The sequence below is a fragment of the Amblyomma maculatum genome, chromosome 1 (genome assembly GCF_055883805.1).
Source record: "Amblyomma maculatum isolate TAMU_Amacu chromosome 1, ASM5588380v1, whole genome shotgun sequence".
NCBI lineage: Eukaryota > Metazoa > Arthropoda > Arachnida > Ixodida > Ixodidae > Amblyomma > Amblyomma maculatum.
The window spans coordinates 310,372,251-310,393,791 of NC_139344.1; the positions used below are offsets into that span (position 1 = coordinate 310,372,251).

Sequence of the window (21,541 nt, forward strand, 5' to 3'; positions counted from 1 at the left end):
GTCAACGAGGTCGACTGTGGACTGCAGTTACCCGAAGGCCTTCCGCGGTGCTGTTGCTTAGGAAACCATGCGTTGAGTCAACCATGCTTTGAGTGTATTTCGACAAGGGAAGGGTTCGAATAGGGAAGGCAGCAGAAAGAGCGCGCAATGAGCAAGAAGAAAGAACGAAAGGAAGGAAAAGAGCATTCAGTAAAAGAAGGGGGGGGGGGTACGAAAGTCATATGAGACGGACGAAACTGTTACTGTGCTCTCTGCAAATGTGTTTTCCTGCTTGACCAATCATCGCTCTTGCTCAACAACGCGCCATAGTACAACAGCCAGAGAAGCAACGCGATGCAACAAAATTCATGCAGGAAACGAGCCGCAGAAGCAGACTCCCCAACGTTTCCTCTGCGGCGCGTGCGCTTGTGATGCACTCCTACGGCTGACAGCGCCACCTACGCTTTTCATCGCTCCGGCGACCACGTCGCTCCCATTGCCGCGCGCCAAAGACGGCACACTTCCCAATTCTAGAACACTATATCTCCGCACTGCATGTCCTACCCATGCTATTTCTTCTTAATTTCCACTAGAATGTCGGTAACTTGAGTTCTCTGCACGCTTCCTATCTCTTAATGTTACCCCTACCATTTTTCGTTCCATAGACCTCTGGGTTGTCCTCAAGTTAACTAGAACTCTCTTGGTTACCCTCCAGGTTTTAGCCTCGTGTACAGGTAAGATGCAGCTGTTGTATACTTTACTCTTGAGCGATACCGGTAAGCTGCTAGTCATAATCTGCGAGTGCTTGACAAATGCACTCTATCTCGATCTTATTCTTATTTCCTTTTCATGGTCCGGATCTGCGGTTACTACCTGTCCTAAGTAGACATATTTGCCTACTACTTCCAGTACTTCGCTACCTAATTTAAAACTTCTGTTCCTTCCCGAGGCTATTGAACATTACCTTAGTCTTCTGCATATTGATTTTCAAGCCTACCTTTCTACTTTTCCTGTCTAGGTCATTCATCATTATTTACAGTTCATCCCCCGAGTTGCTTAGCAAGGCAATGTCATCAGCAAATCGCAGATTACTGAGGTATTCTATATCTATCCTTATCCCTAACTGCTCCCATTCCAAAGTTGAATGATCGAAACTGCACTGTTTTCGAGCGTCCCGCGGCCGGCATGGCGTGGTTCTTCGCCGCTGCGGATCGCGTGAGATCAGCCAAGCCGCATGGTGCTTGGCTGATCTTGGTTGGATCTTGGATCTTGGAGGCTTGGTTTGTTTGGTCCCTTCGCACAAAGGCGTCGTGAGGAAGCGAACGGCAGATGCACCCTTTTTAGCCAGGAACAATAGCGGCACGCTTGTGCGAATCACTTTACGGCCGGCTCACCCAGCGATCTCCCACCGTGGCACCAAGCATGGGTGCAGAGAGACGCCGTTAATGAAGCCTTTTGCACTGCCACAACCGCTCACTAAATGTCCTGCAGAAGGCGACAATAGGCGCGACCCTTGGCCCTCCCAAGTAGCGAATCAGCCCAGCTGCCTCCTGCTGTGTTGCCAGACATCGGGTGCGAGCAACGACGACTGTACACTGTTCTGGGACAGTGCCCCCCCCCCCCCCCTTTTCCTCGAACGGGACGGCTGGGTGGCCTAGTCTCCAGATCCCCCGCGGCGTTTCTTTCACAAAGGCGTCAGCTGCAAGGTCGCGTCGCAAACACACTGGGGAAGGGAGGGAAAGACAGGCGCCGTGTGAGAGGGTTTTGGGACCGGCGAGTGGAGAGAGTGTGTGTTTTGAATGATGTATTTTTATTTGGCGTAATTAATTCCCAACCCACTGGGGTTGTGGCATGTTTTTCAATAATTTGATTCATCATCATCATCATCATCATCAGCCTGATTATACCCACTGCAGGGCAAAGGCCTCTCCCATATTTCTCCACTTAACCCGGTTCTGTGCTAGCTGCATCCACTTGACCCCTGCGAACTTCTTAATCTCATCCGCCCAACTAACTTTCTGCCGCCCCCTGTTACGCTTTCCTTCCCTTGGAATCCAGTTTGTTACCCTAAGCGACCATTGGTTATCCTCTCTTCGAACAACATGTCCTGCCCATGTCCATTTCTTCTTCTTAATTTCCACTAGAATATCGGTAACTTGAGTTATTTCTCTGACCCACTCTTCACGCTTTCTATCTCTTAATGTTACCCCTACCATTTTTCGTTCCATAGCCCTCTGGGTTGTCCTCAACTTAAGTAGAACTCTCTTGGTTAGCCTCCACGTTTCAGCCCCATAGGTGAGTACAGGCAAGATGCAACTGTTGTATACTTTCCTCTTGAGCGATACCGGTAAGCTGCTAGTCATAATCTGCGAGTGCTTGCCAAATGCGCTCCATCCCAATCTTATTTTTCTTGTTATTTCCTTTTCATGGTCTGGATCTGCGGTTACTACCTGTCCTAAGTAGACATATTCGCCTACTACTTCCAGTATTTCGCTACCTAATGTAAACTGCTGTTCCTTCCCGAGGCTGTTGAACATTACCTTAGTCTTCTGCATATTGATTTTCAAGCCTACCTTTCTACTTTTACTGTCTAGGTCATCAATCATTATTTGCAGTTCATCCCCCGAGTTGCTTAGCAAGGCAATGTCATCAGCAAATCGCAGATTATTGAGGTATTCTCCATCTACCCTTATCCCTATCTGCTCCCATTCCAAGTCTCTGAATACTTCCTCTAAACAAGCTGTGAATAGTACCGGGGAGATTGTGTCTCCTTGCCTAACACCTTTCTTTATGGGAATTTTGTTACTTTCTTTATGCAGAACTATGGTTGCTGTGCAGCCACTATATATATCTTCCAGCACTTTCACGTACGGCTCGTCTACCCCCTGATTTTGCAATGCCTGCATCACCGCTGAGGTTTCAACTGAGTCAAATGCTTTTTCGTAATCAATGAATGCTATGTATAAGGGCTGGTTATATTCCAAGCATTTTTCTATCACCTGATTGATGGTATGGATATGATCGATAGTAGAGTACCGTTTCCGAAACCCTGCTTGATCCTTTGCTTGATTGCAGTCTAAGGTTGTCCTGATTCTGTTAGCGATTACCTTAGTAAATACCTTATACGTAACAGACAGTAAGCTGATTGGTCTGTAATTTTTAAGGTCCTTAGAGTCCCCTTTCTTGTGAATGAGGATAATGTTTGCATTCTTCCATGGTTCCGGTACCGTCGATGACCCCAGGCACTGCGTATACAGGGTGGCCAGTTTTTCTAGCACGATATCCCCCCCGTCCTTCAGCAAATCTGTAGTTATCTGATCCTCTCCAGCTGATTTCCCCCTTTTCATAGTTTCTAGTGCTTTCTTGACCTCGTCCTTCGTCACTGGAGGATCGTCTGACTGTTTTTCCCTACCGCCAATCTCATTACGGTCCTGACTACTTTGGCTACTGTAGACATCTGTATAGAACTCCTCGGCTACTTTGACTATCTTGTCCACATTAGTGATGACGTTGCCCGCCTTGTCCCTTATCGCATACATCTGGTTTTTGCCTATGCCCAATTTCTTCTTTACCGCTTTAAGGCTTCCCCCGTTCTTTACAGCATGCTCTATTTTCTCCATGTTATACTTCCTTATATCGGCCACCTTGCGCTTATTGATTAGCTTTGATATCTCGGCCAATTCGATCTGGTCTGTTGGATTGGAAGCTTTCATACTCTGGCGTTTCTGAATCAAATCTTTCGTCTCCTTAGACAGCTTACCGGCATCCTCTCTAACTATCCTACCGCCTACTTCTACCGCGCACTCAGTAATAATATCTCGGAAATTATTGTTCCTTGCCTCTAGGGTAATGTCGCCATCCTCAGTTAGAGCTGAATACCTATTCTGTAGCGAGATCCTGAACTCTTCTACCCTCCCCCTCACCGCTAATTCGTTGATGGGTTTCTTTCTTACTAATCTGTTGCGTTCCTTCTTCAGATTTAGGCTAATTTGGGACCTCACCATCCTGTGGTCACTGCATCGCACTTTCCCGATTACCTCTACATCCTGCACAATGGCGGGGGTTGAACACATTATGAAGTCGATTTCATTTTTAGTCTCTCCGTTAGGGCTTTTCCATGTCCATTTCCGGTTCTTCCGTTTTCTGAAGAAGGTATTCATGATTCATAAGTTATTATGCTCTGCAAACTCAACTAGTAACTCCCCCCTGCTATTCCTAGAATGAATGCCATAGTCACCTACTGCCTTGTCTCCTGCCTGTTTTTTCCCTACCTTGGCATTGAAGTCGCCCATTAGTACAGTATACTGCGTCTTTATTTTTCTCATTGCCGATTCTACATCTTCATAGAAGCTATCAACTGCCTGGTCATCATAACTACATGTGGGTGCATAGGCCTGTACAACCTTCAGTTTATACCGCTTATTAATCCTAATCACGATGCCTGCAACCCTCTCATTAATACTATAGAATTCATCTATATTACCCGCTATATACTTATTGACAAGGAAACCTACTCCTAGTTGTCGCCTCTCTGGTAAACCTCGATAACACAATACATGCCCATCCTTCAGTACAGTATATGCCTCATTCGGCCTCCTAACCTCACTAAGCCCTATGACATCCCATTTCATGCCCTCTAGTTCCTCTAACAGCACTGCTAAACTAGCTTCACTAGCTAGGGTTCTAGCATTAAACGTTGCCAGGGTCAGTTTCCAATGGCGGCCTGTCCAGCAGAGCCAGGCTTTCTTAGCACCCCCTGCTGCGTCGCAGGTCTGACCGCCGCCGTGGTCAGTTGTTCCGCAGCCGCTGGTGACTGAGGGCCGGGGTTTTATGGAACTTATCATAGGAGGTTGTGGCCAATTACTGCACCAGGGTGGCCACCTCCTGTTCTGGTGAGGGAGTGCGTTGCCGGAGGTGTTCACCGGAATCAGGTCGCACCCCAAACCTGATAATTTGATTGGCTGTTTCATTTTCGGGGCGGATCACTTAAGGTGACCGCCCTCGGGTCTTTGTTGATGTCCTCGGACCATGTTCGGCCGTCAAGATTTAGGCTCTGTGCTTAGCAAGTATCTACAGGCCCTAGGCCTTTAACAGAAACGCTCGGTAGGAAAGTAAGGGCTTGTAGAGCGACTTCTGTGTGTGAGAGCCTATTCTTTAAGTTACAGTTGTTTGTGTGACTCTTGTTACTGTAATTTACAGTTTGCCAATGTATACTATTTTCCTTCTGTGAATATAATTCTCCTCTTGACCATCATCTGATCGTTTATTGCTTCTTCACTGCCGAATGACCACGTTTGGAGAGGCTTCAGTCCCTCCGAAGATTGGCAACGAACGAGCATAAAATTACTGGCGCAGCACGACAGGATTCGGCAACCTAGGACACCGAGCGGACATCGCCCTCATCCAGCAGTTTCCAGACATCACCAGACGTCCAGCTGGTAGCAGTTTCGGGAGGCCTGGAGGGAGCCGACCTCAGAGTACCAGCAAGGGAAGGACGAACCCTGGCGCCTCGACCCTGAGGCGTTGTCCATCCCGCAGCCCCGGTCAAGGCGACAATGGAGAAGCAACGTCAGCCACTACAGACACCAGCACGGGTGAGCGGGATTCCTTATGTATCATTGAGGTGGTTATGGCTCAAGCGTAGAATGGGTGTATGGTGTTGACAAGAAGCATGATGGCGAGCTCAGCTGGCAGACAGGCAGAAGAGGAGAATATGTTACAGGAGAATGGTTTAGAGGGCAATGGTCAGCCAGCTGGGGCATCAAAACAGGATGCGACGGTTGGACCAGCGGAGGAAGCGGCGATAACCGAGCCGGTGGCAGGTGCGCTACGGAAAGTAACGGCACTGACCGAGACCGAGGTTATGGCAATTCGCCACATGGAACTCGATTTTCAATTGTAAAAGCTCAAAATTGAGTTGCGAGAACACCTCAAGTTGAAAAAAGTCGGATTGGGTGCGACGGGCAGACCCCCGTGATGTCGGAATCCGACGAGCAACGGCGATCGGGCTTTGTCCCGGTCTCCCAGTGTGCCAAGGTCCTAAAGGGACTCAAGCTACCGTGTGACGCGGACGTACCCTTGTGGTTCGATAAAGTGGAGAGGCTATTCACAACGTACAATGTACCTGAATACAGCTGCATACACTTGATCATGCCAGCGCTTACCGAGCGTGTTCAGTACCTGCTTTGCGGTCTTGGGGATGATGAGTGCAGCGCCTACGAGTCAGTGAAAACTGCGGTGTTAAGCGAACTAAAGCTCACCCCTGCTCAGTACTTAGACCGGTTCGAACGCGCCATTAAATGCAGGGAGGAAACATGGGCACAGTTCGCCTCCCGCGTAAAGACCTACTTTTACTACTATCTTCGTTCGAGGGAAGCAGACACTAAGGATGATGTGATAGCCCTCATCGTTGCTGATAGGATGAAAGCTAACCTAAGTGTAGAGGGCTTGGAATATGTGCGAAGGAGAAAAATGGGTGAAACCGGATGCGATTTCACAGATACTGCAGACATTCGAGCAGGCAAAGGGAAAGGGACGCGCGGTGCGACAGGCGGCTCACGGCGAGATAGGAAGAACTGAACCCCTCCCGAAAGGTAGTGACAAGCGAAACGCGCAGTGTTATGTGTGCCGCACAGTGGGCCATCAAGCCAAGGACTGCCCCCGAGCTGTTCAGAATGCGCAGAAACCAGACAGGTGCATCCGAGCACAAAAAGTCGCCAACACAGGAACGGCCGAGACCTTAGCGCCAGTTCACCTAGACAGGACGCTGATTTCAGAAATGAGAGTGCTCCGATCGTCCGAAGTGCATACTTCGAAACTACAGCAAGTAGATATAGAATGCGCTGGAGTGCCGACAACGGCGATCATAGACACCGGTAGCAAAATTACGGTAGTCAGAGAAAGTCTCGTTCGTGGAGAGTTTCAGCAGCCTTGCGGCAAGATAAATCTTGTCAGCATTTGGAGAAACTAGAGGCTAAACTAGTAACCCTGGTGGTCGGTGTGAGGAGGCGACCGCCAGTTATAGCACAGCCGGAGGCTATAAACCTCGTATGCGCACTTACCAGCAAGCTCGCGAGGGAGTAGACTGCCTGCTTTCACGTGAGGATTGGGAGATGCTAGGGCAGTCGGGCGGCAGTGATGGATTGTTTGTCAATGCACAGAACCATGCGGCTCGGCAAGCGTGCTCTGTATAGACCCTTTCAACACTAGGAGCGCCATCATCCAGTCATAAGCCTCAAACCAGGCGGCAAGAGGCCAAGAGTAACTTGCTGGCGGCGAGATTAACGTGCCGCTCAATGTTGCCCATTCCGTCTGGACTGCATGCGGAGCACATGTCTCTACTGGCCACATGGTTGCATTCATTGGCATGTGCGTGTGATTGTTTTCCGATGTGATTGCATCTAGTTCCGATGTCGGACAGCTACCAAGCTTCCTCTGAACAACACTGCGCTGTTTACGGCTGCACAAACAGCCAGAAAAAAAGAAATGCGGCGAGGAAAGCTCGTTGCGCAGCTCATCACGTTGTTCAAGAAGACTGGGTGCCACATGTTTCAGCTGTAATCCCATCAGGATGCTCGTACTCCTGATCTGTAAAAGAAGATTAGAAGATTACTTTGGGATATTTATAATTACAAAGTGCACTTTTTGTATACAGTGGTCTCTAGTTCTGTGCAATTAATACCAGTGTTAGCTATTTTTTTTTTCTTTGTGGGTGTATGCGTGTCAAGCATGCTCTGAACGAATATTTTCTGGTCAACGTTTTAAATTTGCCCACATAGAAAATAAAGGGTTAACAGCGGTATTTGTCACAGAACTACTGACAGCACGGTCCGCCGTCTGCGCTCCATAATAGCCTTATCACGGCTAACGGCCGGCACCTTGCAATCAATCAGCTGCCGCTTTGCGGCAACGCTAGCAAGGCGAGAGTTCTACCAGTTAGCGGAACCATGGCGCCCTTTATACTTTGTTTCCGACAGCGGCAACAGCCTAATTTCCCCAAGTGGGTTTCTAGGGCCATGCGCTCGTGTGTTCCTGCTCATATTGCCCATGATAGTACGTGCGTGTACTCTGGAAGCACCTGCATTAACCTGCCGCACCGCCTCTTTTTGTTTGTGTGTAGTTCACTTTCCAAAGCGAAGACTGCTGGCAGCATCTCTCTCCGGCAGTCTGTTGTCTTCTTCATTTATCTCCCGTCTTTCTCGCTCATCGACCCAATCACACATCCACCTCACACTTTCAATGCGCGCCGCGGTTGTCCATAGCGACGCCACTGAACCTAACCAAACGTTTGTGTCCCACTGCACCATTAACCTTCCCACGGCTTGACGGTAGCAAGAAAAATTGCTCAAAAGTGAGGCTTTCCTCGCTAGACGAATTGCAATACAGCCCACGTTATGCATGTCATAGCTTTATTAACTTCCAACGTAGTGATTCGGTACACCCTTCTGATTACATTTGTTAGTTTGGGCTATGTAAAATAAATTGCCCTGCCCGCACCGTCCTAGACACAACGGGCTCCTACTAATTACAGCTGGAAGTGAAGACATAAATTAAGTACCGCTAGCTGATGCTCTCTGCTAGGCTTCAGAATGGCAAGAGCGTTATTTGCTTATTGGCAGCGACATGCATGTCGAATATTATACGCTGCAGGGAGCTCATCCACTCAAGTGCACTCGCTTACATTTTTCTAAACGATAACGCGTAGGCAACAATCATCTGAAGTACTCAGTGTCACGGGCTTAAGATCACAAATTCTCTTGCTCGGCTTCTGTAAAAGTAGGGGTTAAAAATGCCATATTGGAGACTCCACTGAAATGTGACCGCCGCAGCCGGGATCAAACCCACGTCTTTAGGGTCAGCAGCTGAGTATCCGCGACATCTGTATCGGTCAAACGAGATGCAGAAAATGGTATAGAGTGAATAGCTATCGAAACTAAATAGTATAAGCAGTAATCTTACCTCCGATATTAATAAGCCAGGTTGGCTGGGTCCCCGTTGAACACGACGGATGAGTGTCACCTGAATGTACAAATGCCATGAAACAAAACGGCCCGTTTTTCATATATTTACACCAGCCAGTCTCCTTCAAAGTCTTGCGGAGTAAAAAATGCTCGTACAAGCATTGACGCGGAGATTGTTTCTCCCAAAACACGGCGAAAAGCGGCAAACCACACGTAAACAAGCGCAGAGAACAGCAACGCGACAAACTTCTTGCAGTCCAATATTGGGCGTCGCCCTCGTCCTTGCTTTTCTTACCGGGGATTTAAAAATGGCAACTCCCCTGGAGGCTTGTTGAAAAGGTCTATAGACCGTTTTATCATGGGCGCTGCCATTTTGTGTATGTGGCGCCATCTAGCGGCCGAGTTGTGAACAACTGCCATGCTGGTATGTGGGGTCCCATCCGCGGAACAGGCGACAAGTAGCGCAAATCGGCATTTTGAAGCTTTCGCGTGCAAATTTTTGCTTTCTGAAAGTACCTAGCTGAAAGAAAAAAGTGTTCAGTAGCAGCGCAGCCATTCGGTCAGAAATTACAAAAAATTATGCTCCTCATCAGATTGGCTGAAGGCTACAAGCCTGATTACAATTAGTGTGTACCTTTGATGTGGCACAGAGAGGTGGCGGCGCACCACTGGCAGTGATGGCAGCTTTCGATCTACTTTTTATTCTTAAATGATTTCTAGAGACAGCTTACCGTAACAATTTGAGGAAAGAAAGAAAGTGAATGTAGCCGTTTCATGTCACGTTCAGGAGCAATGCTAATCGCGCTAGATTTGTTGGGTCAACTGATCATTCATATACTCTTTACTGCTTGAGCGGCTACTGTGGAAGTTCCCACACCTCCACTGGGGTTCTATTCTTAAGTATCCATTATCCATTTCGGATCCATTTACTCTACCCTGGCTACTTTTGTTGGGTGACAATCAGGCAAGCGTCCACTACCAGGCAATCGGATTTCAGCATTGCCTACATGACTCAACCACCTGTTTGCCGGTATGTACGGGGAGTGGCGATGACTTCCCAACAGCGGAAGCTGCTATCCTGCAATTTCTCTGACTGGGCGTTTGTTGCGTTTGTCTGACGCTGCCGTCATGCTGACAATAAAATACAAGATAAAATGGACAAATGATACCTAAGGAATAGGGACCTTAATTATGTCCCATAATGACCTCATCGAAAGTTGCTTTTGTCAACAATTATATAGTCCATTTTTCGTCGCAAGGTTTGCTTACTGCAAGCAATCGCTGCTATTCCTATGATCATATTCCCATTTATTATCGGCAGCAAAATCTTACGAGATGCGTGTTTAAAAAAAATATTTTAGCACTGTTTCACTGAATAAGTTGACAACCAATTTATTAGTATATCGTTGTCTTCAAGTGGGACAGGTTCTTTCATAGTTGCATTAACCTCAGGTGACTGAATCAAAATAGTTCTTCCTTACCTGACAGCATCTCGTAAATATTTGCCCCAAGGAATATCATCCGCTTGTTGCCCAAAGTCTGCCGTTGTTGCATGGGTATTCAGTTTTTCCGGTCCCTACTCTACAAACACAGTGTTCGGAACTCGCACGAAAGGCTGCCAAAGCGAAGCATTTTCGGTTGGGGCTTGAAAATCAGACGCTGCTCGTCTTCGCCCAATTGAGTGAGTTGCAAGTGGAACAGTGTAGAGCAACACACGCGCATACCACTGCTGTTAATCTTTTATCTTCTGTTAATCATCTCCCTTTAGTTATTTTTTGTTAATGCAAACAACTGAGTCAAAAAAAAAAAGATTGCGTTAACCGCGGCAGCTCTTAGCAGCTAAACTGCGGCCGGCAGAAATGAAACGATCAGGAAAATGAAGGAAAGAAAGGGGTGAAAGAAGAAAGAACAGGGAAAGAAAGCACATCGCTCACATCAGCTTAGATACTTTGCGGCTATTCAAGACACTCTGTGTGCAAAAGACTGCAACGTGTGCCCTTTCTCCGTAGAATGCCCTGCTGCCCCCGCTGCTATCCCCGCGTCCCCACATACCAGACAGGAGGAGCCGCGCAGAGCGTTCCGGTTCGAGGCTTTTTTCCTCCTCGTTGCGAAAACGGTCTATAGCACCTTCAAATTTTTAATCACACCCTGGTCCATAGGTTGAAGGACGCTCGTTGTGTTTGGTGCCAGGAATTCCAACTGAATGGATTCCAGGTCATCAATGTGGCCATGTGCACCGCAATTGTCCACAAAGAGTAACCCCTTGCGATTTTGGGCGTTGAATTTCCGGTCCAGCTTGTGTACATAGGCAGCGAAAAGATGCTGCGTAATCCAAGCTTTCGAGTTGGCTTCATACCACACGGGCAATGTTTTTACCCCCCTTGAAGCATCTCGCACTCTTTGATTTCCCAATCACAAGAATCGGGAGCTTTTCGTTTGCCGACATGTTGCTGCCAACCATCACTGTGACCGGGTCTTTGCTATGCCTTCCGCCGTGGGAGGGGTCGCCAGACACGGACAGTGTCTTCTCAGGTAACATCTTATAAAAAAGGCATGTTTCATCACAATCCAAGCTCCTGCTTGGACCATGTTTGGTCCACAGTATGTGTTAAATAAAATAAAATAATAAATCATCAGGCGAAAATCTGTCCAGCAGCGACTCCAGTCTGTCGGAGTGGTAATTTGTTACAAGAGTCTGGTCCACGGCACCACTCTCGCCGCGCATCTTGAAAGTGAGGTCGTACCTCTTCTTAAAAATACGGAGCCAGCCATCGCTAAACTTGAAGCCTTCGATGTTCATTTGCAGTGCGAGGGCCTCCGCCTTTTGTTTCAAAAGATCGCCCGACACTGGGATCCTCTGCAACTGTCGCACACAGCCGCATGTGGAGTGCTTCTTCGAGCTTCGGGTGGCTGCCCTCTGAAATTTTTTCTTTCCAGCACTGAAGAAGACCAATGATTCGTTCAATATCTTCATTTTGTTTTTCATATAGTCCGACACAGTCTGCTTCGAGATGCCGAACTCCCAGGCAACTTCGCTCTGCAGGCGGCCATTCTGCACTTGATGGATCACGGCGATCTTCTTCGCCGTTATCCATATTGCGTTGCATATTTTCCGCGCTTCTTAGCTGAATTCTCCGGTGCTGACTGCCCCGATGTTGGCGCCATTCCCGTGTGCTTCGTTGGTCTCACTGCTAGGCGTACACAGCACACAAGGAACACAAGTAAAATGAACACTGCACACTTTAACTACACCGCACGCCGTCACAAAGAAGACAGAAGAGACGACCGGGCCAGCGGCTACTGGATTTGACCTGGATTTGGATGGGCGAGACCGAAACTAGCCATTGTGCCGCAACACAAAAGCGATGATGAGCAAACTCCGCTCCTGCCGCCACCTCTTGGGGTGGTAAGGAGGCTCATTCGGAAACGGAAATGGCGCTTCATGCTTCAGTCAGCATCGGTGTGGGTAGCTGCTGTCGATCGAGTTGGCTCGAGTAGGGTCCGAAAAATCAAATGAGAGGTTGCGAAGTGTCTGAAATTTCGGTATTTGTTATGCATTACGGCCTATGGGAAGAGTGATGGTGCCGCGAAGCAGTCCGAATAATTGAGTATGTCCGAATTTTTGGAGTCCGAAAAATCAGTTGACGACTGTATAGGGAAGTTCCCCATGACACGATGGGGTGGCTCCTTTCCAACTTCTTTATGGCAGGAACCCCACGAGGCCACTGCCCATATTGCAGCGTGCCTGGACAGGTGAGCAGCCGCTCCCAGCCGCTAAGAGAAGAGCCCGCAAAATATCTTATACCCTCTTTACACGGGCAGAGTTAACCACGGTTAGCGTAACTGCGGTTACGCGAAACCTTGGTTAGCCCATTTACACGGCAGACCAAACCACAGTTACACCCTTAACCGTGGTTATCGCAAACCGAGTTTGGCGACCTAGGTTTGCGTCGTTAACCGAGGTTATGGCGGCGTCTGTTGACGGAGGCTGCTCGTCGGACCTCGAGTGCGCGAAGCGTACAAGCGTGTCTGCTTCAGCAGTGTACTCGTTTGCCCGTATTGAATAGCCGGTGTCTACTGTGCCGCCCAGCGTCTTCGGTTACGGCCTACAGCCAAGCGTCTGCGTACTGAAGCGCCCCGTCCTGTGTTTGCAGTGTCGTTTGTGCGGCTTGGTGCTGAGCGCGGAACGTCACAAAAATGCGCGGTCTTAGCTCTTTAATGAAAGTGCACAAGTTCGCAACGCTTGCAGTGCGGGATGCTGCGAGCAGGCTGAGGTACGTTACACTTACCGCGGTGGTGAAGCAAGTGAGCGCGGCCAACTACGGCGGGGTGCGTAACCCCCTAGTCGTCGATAGGCCTACATTATTTCTCTTCAAAGCCGTGGCGATCGGCGCTTTGGAACTGATCAACGCTGTCGAAATGGTGTACTCCTGAAACATCCTTATTGTGAATTCTATTCTGCCGCCGTAAAATAACGATATGATAAACTTTGTCGATATATTAATTGCAGAGCTAGTATAAGCAGAACGGTGAGGCGCAATGTACCGGCGGCAGCTGTCTTTAACAGAAACTTGATAGTATCGCGGTTATCGGTCTTGCCAGCAGTTTGCCGCTGGTCAGTGATCAGGAGTGATTCAATTCTGATATTCGGCTCAGTATTCCAGATGCCATTAAGTTTAGCATGCTTTGTTTCTGACGTCGGCGCTAGCGAACCGCCATGTCGTTCGCGTTTGGTCTGCGGGAGGAGGGGCGAACGCGGCGGTGTTTATGATGATCGATGAGGTGCTGCCATCGTGCGGGGCTTCACCGCGTTGTTGACGCCTTGCCGGACGGCACTCTGGAAACTACATTATAAATAAAATATTTGTAAATGCTGCTTCGTTCCGCAGATTACCGCGTTGCTTCGCTTTTACTTTATGGGCAATGGCGGCGGTAACCGAGAACGGCGGCGGGCTGTGTAAGCACAGCTAACCGCGATTGGCGGTTAACCGTGGTTAAGTTCGGTAACCTCGGTTAAGCGTAACCGTGGTTAAGCCGGCCGTGTAAAGAGGGTATTAGACAGCTACGTGAGCAGCTAGAGATAGCCGCGGCGGGACTGACGGCGAGCGCGCTAGGGGAGCTATGTTCAAGCATACAATAGACAGGCCCGCAACAGTTTTAATGTGGAGGACCAGGTTCTCGTTTTTGACACCGACCGTGGCAGCAAACTGGCCCCGAAATGGCTCGTCTCCTATGTGATAACAGCGCGCGAAAGGCAGAATTCTTACTGAGGTGATACCGGTGCGCGAGCTGCGCCGCTCGTGCATGCCAACAGGCTTTGGCCTTATTACGCTCGGGTTAGTCACGTCAGGGTAGTCTTTGACGAAGACACAGATTTCGCAGAGATCGAGTGCACTCCTCGCCCCTCGTTCGCGCACCCAGGCTTCGTTTCGGTCGAATGCGAGAAATGCACATTTGGGCTCCCAGCAGCGCGCTGGAATCGTGAGAGTATTCGGCGGTTATTCTGATCTATTCACTGAGACCCCTGGGGCCGCGGAAGTAGGACTGCACAAAATCGAGCTTCATGACGGGTATCAGCCAAAACGCGCTTTCCCTTACCGAGTGACTGAACTTCTTAGGGAAGAGGTGGGCCGGCAGGTAAACGGGTGTTTAGACCTCGGCCTCGTATATCTGGTCGAAAGCGACTATGCTCATCCCGTGGTCTGCGTAGGGAAAAAGGACGGTTCAGTGCGTATGTGTATCGATTACCGCGCGCTAAACGCAGTCACGCGCACTGATGCATTCCCGATGACACCCCCGCAGGAGTTAATCATGCGGGTCGGCCGCGCCAAATATATTACAATGGTAGATTTGCATCAAGGCTATTGGCAAGTACCGGTGGCCGCCGGAAGCCAACACTTGATGGCCTTTGTAACCCACGAAGGGCAGTATGCTTGGCGCGTCATGCCATTTGGTTTGAAAAACGCGGCTGCAACTTTCCAGCGAATGATAAATACACTGCTATCGAGGCATCAGGCCTATGCAGCGGCATACCTTGACGACATTGCTATTTTTTCGGCTTCTTGGCAGGAACACCTGAAGCATTTAAAGACTGTTTTTTGGCGCAAATTGGAGATTCTGGCAGAGAGGAACCAATTGCCTTTGCCAACCACCGGTTCACGCCAACTCAAACCTGCTGGTCAACAATCGAGCGTGAGGCTTTCGCCATCATCTGTTTGCTCAAAAAATTTGATCACTGGGTGTTTGGAGCTCAGGTTAACGTGGTTTTTGACCACAATCCCCTGTCCTATCTGACGATGAGCACGTCTCATGGGGCAAAACTGGCAAGATGGGCGCTGGCATTACAGCGCTACAATGTGGTAGTTGAACATTGTTAAGGCGCCTGCCATGGTAATACAGACGCGCTGTCTCTCATTCCCAACTCCGGGTGGGGAAAAGAGCAACAAGATGATTGAGCCATGGCCCCTCAGTGGCGTGAATGTTCCCGCCACTGCCGTGTTTTGTGATGTGAATGGTGATGAGCTGCCCCAGGCTGAGGGCAGCTCGGCCCCGCAAGAGGGGAGTTGACTCGAGACTTTGCGCGGTTGTCGAGTTGTTGATGGGCCCATGCAGACGTGCCGAGTAAGCACAATAAAAAAAAAAACCGCTCGCTCTTTGGCCTCGGCGCGTGGGGGGTTCGACTGCCAGCTCGACTCCACTCACGAGTCGCTTTTCACTGCAGCCTTACACATCTCTCCTAAGAGGGTAAATGAGCTTGGAATCCAGGCATTTACACAAAAAAAATCAGGCCGCCACGTTCCTCTTCAGGCGACCATTTCTCCAGGCTACAGCGCACCTAAATGCGTCCCCACTGAGGAAAACCGTACGCTCGAAGTCTGGAAATAAAACCAATGCAAAACAACGGCACTGAAAATACGAAATTTCTTCATGACAGCATGCCAAATCTTTCATTGCGCACAGCAGTGTGCCCTAAAATTTGCTATACATGAGGCACATGTAAAGACATACCAGGAGTGTTTAACGCTGTTGCTTCGCAAAGCGAAATCTTGCATTTCTTGAAAGCTCACTGTGCTTGCAGAGTCCAAGGGATCGCGTTTGGTACCTCTTGCTTCGTTAACGTGAGTGGTGCAGCGACTCCGTACATACTCGCGGTAGTATCCACATAGCCCCAGTAGGCTCCGCAGCTGCTTTTTCATGGTAGGTGGCACGAGATTCTGATGAGCAGCTAGTTTTTCGGGATCCGGTGCGAGTACCACCGCCCACTACATGTCCCGGGTACTTTATCTGTGCCTGCGCGACTTGGCATTTCTCGGTGCTGACCTTGAGCTTAGGCTAGCGGAGTAAGCCAAACACAGTCTTTAAATGCTTCAGGTGTTCCTGCCAAGAAGCCGAAAAAATAGCGATGTCGTCAAGGTATGCCGCAGCATAGACCTGATGCCTCGATAGCAGCGTATTCATCATTTGCTGGAAAGTTGCGGCCGCGTTTTTCAAGCCAAATAGCATGACGCGCAAGCATACTGCCCTTCGTGGGTTAAAAAGGCCGTCAAGTGTTGGCTTCCTGCGGCTACCGCAACTTGCCAATAGCCTCTACGCAAATCTACCATTGTAATACAGTGAAAGCTCGTTAATTCGACTCCCGTTAATTTGGAAAATCGGATAATTGGACCTTCGCGCCTGGTCCTCAGAATTATGTATAGGAGTCTATGGGACGAAACTCTCGTTAATTGGGACGGATTTGACCGCACTACGGATAATTCGGACAACTTCGGGCAGCTACCGAGGCTCGAAAACGAAAATAAGACGAACGCGGCGCAATAGCGATACCCAAAAGCAGCATCGCCATGGACATCAATTAATCAACTTGACTCGACTTGTGGCTGGATGGGCGCTTTTTCTTGTTTTTCATGACTCGACGTTACTGGCGGTGCCATTTTGTCGTTTTGCTGCTGTCGGTGCGCTACGCTGTTGTATTGAAGACTGCTTGCTTTAGTGCGGCTCATTGCTTCTCTGTTGTGCGCTGGTATCACTGCACTCGCCCCCGATGGCAACACCGGCGAAATGGCCGAAGAGCTACGAGGCCAAGGACTTGGCTACCAAGGTGGAAATTTTGCGGGCCCTTAAGAACGGGCTCTCCCGACAAGAAGCAATGAAAAAATATGACGTTAAAAGGAGTACTTTAAGCACATATGTAAAAAATGAAGAACAGATTCTTCAGGCGTTCGAAAGCGAGAAGTTCCAAGCGTCAAGAAAGCGTCCGCGAACAGCAGCTCATCCGGAGTTGGAAGAAGCCTTGCTTCGGTGGGTGGTCAACTCGCGTGATGCAAACCTCCCATTGAGTGGACCCTTCATCATGGCGCAGGCCGAGAGGTTTGCACTGATGATGCATATCGATGGATTCAAAGCGTCAGAAGGGTGGTGTGCGCGCTTTAGAGACAGACATGGTCTCGTTTTCAAGACTGTGTGCGGCGAAAGAGGTGCCGTCAACGAAGATGTTGCCAACCACTGGAAGAACGCTCAGCTGGTGGAACATATCGCAGCATATGATCCAAATGACATTTTTAATGCTGATGAAACAGCACTTTTCTTTAAGGCATTGCCTGACAAGACTGTGACAATGAAAGGAGATCCCTGCATTGGAGGAAAAGGGAGTAAAGAACGAGTCACCGTTCTTTTAGCCGCAAACATGACAGGGACAGAGCGCTTGCCGCTTGTCGTCATTGGAAAGGCACAAAAGCCACGGTGCTTTAAGAACGTGCCTGCTCTTCCGGTGGAGTACCGGACTAATAAAAAGGCCTAGATGACATCGGAAATTTTTCGCGGCTGGATACAAAAGTTAGACCGACAGTTCCGCGAAGAACCGCAAGGTGTTAATTGTCCTTGACAACTGTAGTGCACATAACAGTGCCACCGGACTGAACAACATTGAAGTTGTTTTTTTGCCGCCCAGCACACATCGGCCCTCCAACCGATGGACCAAGGTATAATTCAGTATGTGAAGGCTAAATACTGCAGGCGCATGCTGAAACGCATGCTAATGTGCAATGAAGTCGGTAAGCAGTACGACATGGATCTTCTGAGCGCGGTCAACATTCTTGCCTACGTTTGGAAGAATACGCCTGCGCACGTCATCGCTAATTGTTTTCGATACAGTGGCTTTGTTTTGCCTGAGCCCTGCAATGACACAGTGGCAGAAGTGTCGCCAGACGACAATGCAGTTGACTGCTCAGATTTCGGAGGTGTGCTGCCGGATGCTGTGACACTCGCCGATTACATCAGCATTAATGACGGCGTTGCTACAGCTGGCTCTCTAACTGAGGAAGAAATTGTCCGGGACGTGCTGCACGGCGAAGATTCGGAGGAGGAAGAGGGGCTACGAGAGGAGCAGCCTCGGCCCCCTCGCACTGTGAAGGAAGCAACAGAGGCCCTCTTTGTTAGAGGAATTTTGTTGGGGCACTGCAGATGGCATGCGCGCTGCTGAGCACCTTGAAGGACTGAGGAAAATAGTATCCGCGCGGGTTTCTGCGGGAAAGCAGACAAGCATCCGTGATTACTTTAAGTAATAAAGGTATGTTGAGATAAAATCGTGCATGTTCTTTTTTTTTGTTCTCTCGATAGTTCGGACATATCTTACGGTCCCTAGAAGTCCGAAGTAACGAGCTTTACTGTATACAGTGGTACCTCGATTATACGACTTTGAGGGGACCACGCAAAACCGTCGTATAATCCGGACGTCGTATAATCGAAAAATGTCAACAATTATTTTAAAAATGTCAGCACTCGAGCATTTGTTTAGAGGAACTGTGAGTAACCCTTTATTCTCACCTTTAAAAGAAATCCGTTATTTTTTTCTGGACATTTACCCAGCCACGACGCATTAGTTTTCTTTCAAGATTTGCGACATCTGACAGCAGGTCGCCGTCTTTGTCGTGAGCGCAAAAAAACTGCCGAATGTTGTCGACGCTGCGCAACACATCTGCGTAGGTTGGAACAGACACGCTGGCTTTCGTAGAGCCATCCACGTCCTCCTCGTCGGAGGTACCTGCAGCGTCAGCACACACACTGTCGACGATTTCATCCAGCGACACTGCGCTACATACAGCGTCATCGTCGTCGGCACTAACGTAATCAGCAAAGGTCACTGGCAGGTGTAGAGTGCCAAACTCGGGCTCTTCATCGACCGACGCTGCAGCTTCAATGGTAGAGGAGGCATCGCATGTCTTGAATCCACAGTGCCGAAAGGAATTCGCGATCGTGTCTGAGGAGATCGCGTCCCAAGCACTATCTATGTAGTGCATAGCATCCAGGACAGATAGCTTCCTGTCTGCCTGTCCCCGTTCCATGCCCGCCAGCCAACGCTGCCCCCCAAACTTGCGGTACTTCTGCTTCACGCACTTGATGATTTCGGCGTCAAGTGGCTGCAGCTGGCTGGTGCAATTTGGCGGCAAGAACATTACTTCTGCATTCCTCAACTGCGCAGTGTCCAATGGATGGCACGGCGCATTGTCCAGCACAAGAAGAATCTTCCTGTTCCTGGTGCCCATCCTCGTATCGAGCTGCTGCAGTAATGAAGAGAATATAGCAGAAGTCATTCAAGCCTTTCGGTTGAAATTGTATTGGCACGGCAGCCTCTTCAAATTCTTCAGCACCGCGGCTTCTCAAATTTTCCAATTACAAAGGGAGCGAGTTTTTCCGAACCATCTTCATTGGCGTAGAACAGCTTGGTGAGGCGCTCTTTGCTCTGCTTGCCGCCGTGGCAGCTCTCTCCTTTGAATGTCAATGTCTGTTCGGGCTACAGGTTCTAGAAAAAACCCGTTTCGTGCGTGTTAAATGCGTCGGACAGCTTGTACCTTCATATTGTCACGTAGTGGTGACAAGGTTGATGACACAAATGAAGGGTTGATGATTGCACTGAAGGAACTCTTTATTGGGCCGACTTGCGCCCGCAAAAGAACTAAGCAACTCAGCGGCGGCGATAGCAACATGCTCGTCGGTCGAACAAAGAATGCCCGTCACACTCGTCAACGCTCAATTTAAAGGCTGCTCAGAACAATCTAGATGACGTCGCAAACTGTACTAGTGCACTCTGGAACATTCTAGAAACTACGCAAGTGATCGGAATCTTCGAGACAGATCTCAGCGCATCTTTCGCGGCAAAGAAAATGATAACTCGTCATATCGCGACAACGAGCATGAACAAACACGGGATACGGAATTGATACGCGTGCCAGAATCAGTGATAAGGCCTCATGCCGGCGGCTGTTAAAAAAACAACAAATACAGTTTTGAAGGTTTCGCTGCATTACTCCCCCCTTAAAAAAAAACATCGCCTCGATGTTCCAAAACAAAGCAGCTTAGACAAACAATGCAAAGTTTAAACACCACAGATTCTTTTAACGCGCGTAATATGGCTTCAGTCGTACATGTACAATTTCTGGGTGTACGCATCGCCGTTGTGATGCTGACGTTCCGTCGGGAATGACTTTATAGTCCAGTGGTCCGACGCGGCGAATGATTTTTTACGGTCCAAAGTATCGACGCAACAACTTTTTACTTAGTCCGCGACGGCGAATTGGCGTCCAAACCCACATTTGGTCTCCTGGATTGTATTCTGCGTGGCGTTGTCATAAATTGTATCGTCGGCTGTCGGTGCGCTGTTGGTCTTTGATATGCAGCCGTGCGAGTCGTCGGGCTTCCTTTGCACGCTGCAGGTAGGCGGTGACGTCAAGGTTGTCCTCGTTGGTTACGTGCGGCAGCATTGCGTCGAGTGTCGTCGTGCCCTCCCTGCCGTACACAAGCTTGAACGGGGTCGCTCTGGTCGTCTCCTGGACTGCCGTGTTATACGCGATCACGTACGGCAAGATGGCATCTCAGGCCTTGTGTTCAGCGTCGACGTACATGGCGATCTTGCCCGCTATCGTTTTGTTCAGGCGCTCCGTAAGGCCACTGGTCTGGGGATGGTACGCAGTTGTTCATCGATGGCTTGTATGACTGTATTCCAAGATGGCTTGCGTCAACTCTGCCGTAAACGCCGTTCCCCTGTCCGTGATGAGCACTTCTGGGGCGCCGTGTCGGAAAAGAATTTATTCGACAAAAAATTTGGCGACTTCTGCCGCTGTACCATTTGGTAGTGCTTTTGCTTCGGTGTAACGGGTAAGGTAGTCAGTGGTCACTCCACTTGTTACCCATAGACGAAGCTGGAAAGAGGCCGAGGAGATCCATCGCAATTTGTTGAAAGGGCAGGTTTGGGGGCGGAATCGGATTTAGTAGTCCTGCTGGTCTGATAGGCGGTCTTGCGTTGTTGGCACTCACGACATGTCTTCACGTAGTGGGCAACTTCGGCAGGCAGTCGCGGCCAGTAGTACTACTCCTGGATTCGATGCGTCTGTGCTAATCCGAGATGGCCTGCTGTGGGCTCATCATGCAACGCCTGCAGAATGTCCTGCCGGAGGTTTTTAGGCACTACAAGGAGTTGCGCAGTCCTGTTGGGTGCGAAGTTCTTCACTAGGAGGCCATTGCTTAACGCGAACGAAGATAATTGTCGCCTGAACACACCAGGAGGGGAAGCGGTATTTCCTTCTAAGTAATCGGCTAGCGCTTTCAGC

The 21,541-nt window shown here is 49.3% G+C and overlaps 1 long non-coding RNA gene across 1 annotated transcript in view; it reads left to right on the forward strand.

Moving 5' to 3' along the window:
* The window catches only part of LOC146207066 (uncharacterized), a 46,492-nt gene extending 39,175 nt beyond the window's left edge, over nt 1-7,317 (forward strand). The window contains exon 3 of the long non-coding RNA XR_014703308.1: nt 5,335-7,317. This is a non-coding gene — a long non-coding RNA (uncharacterized LOC146207066). The remainder of the gene's footprint in view (nt 1-5,334) is intronic.
* Nucleotides 7,318-21,541: the final 14,224 nt, after the last annotated feature.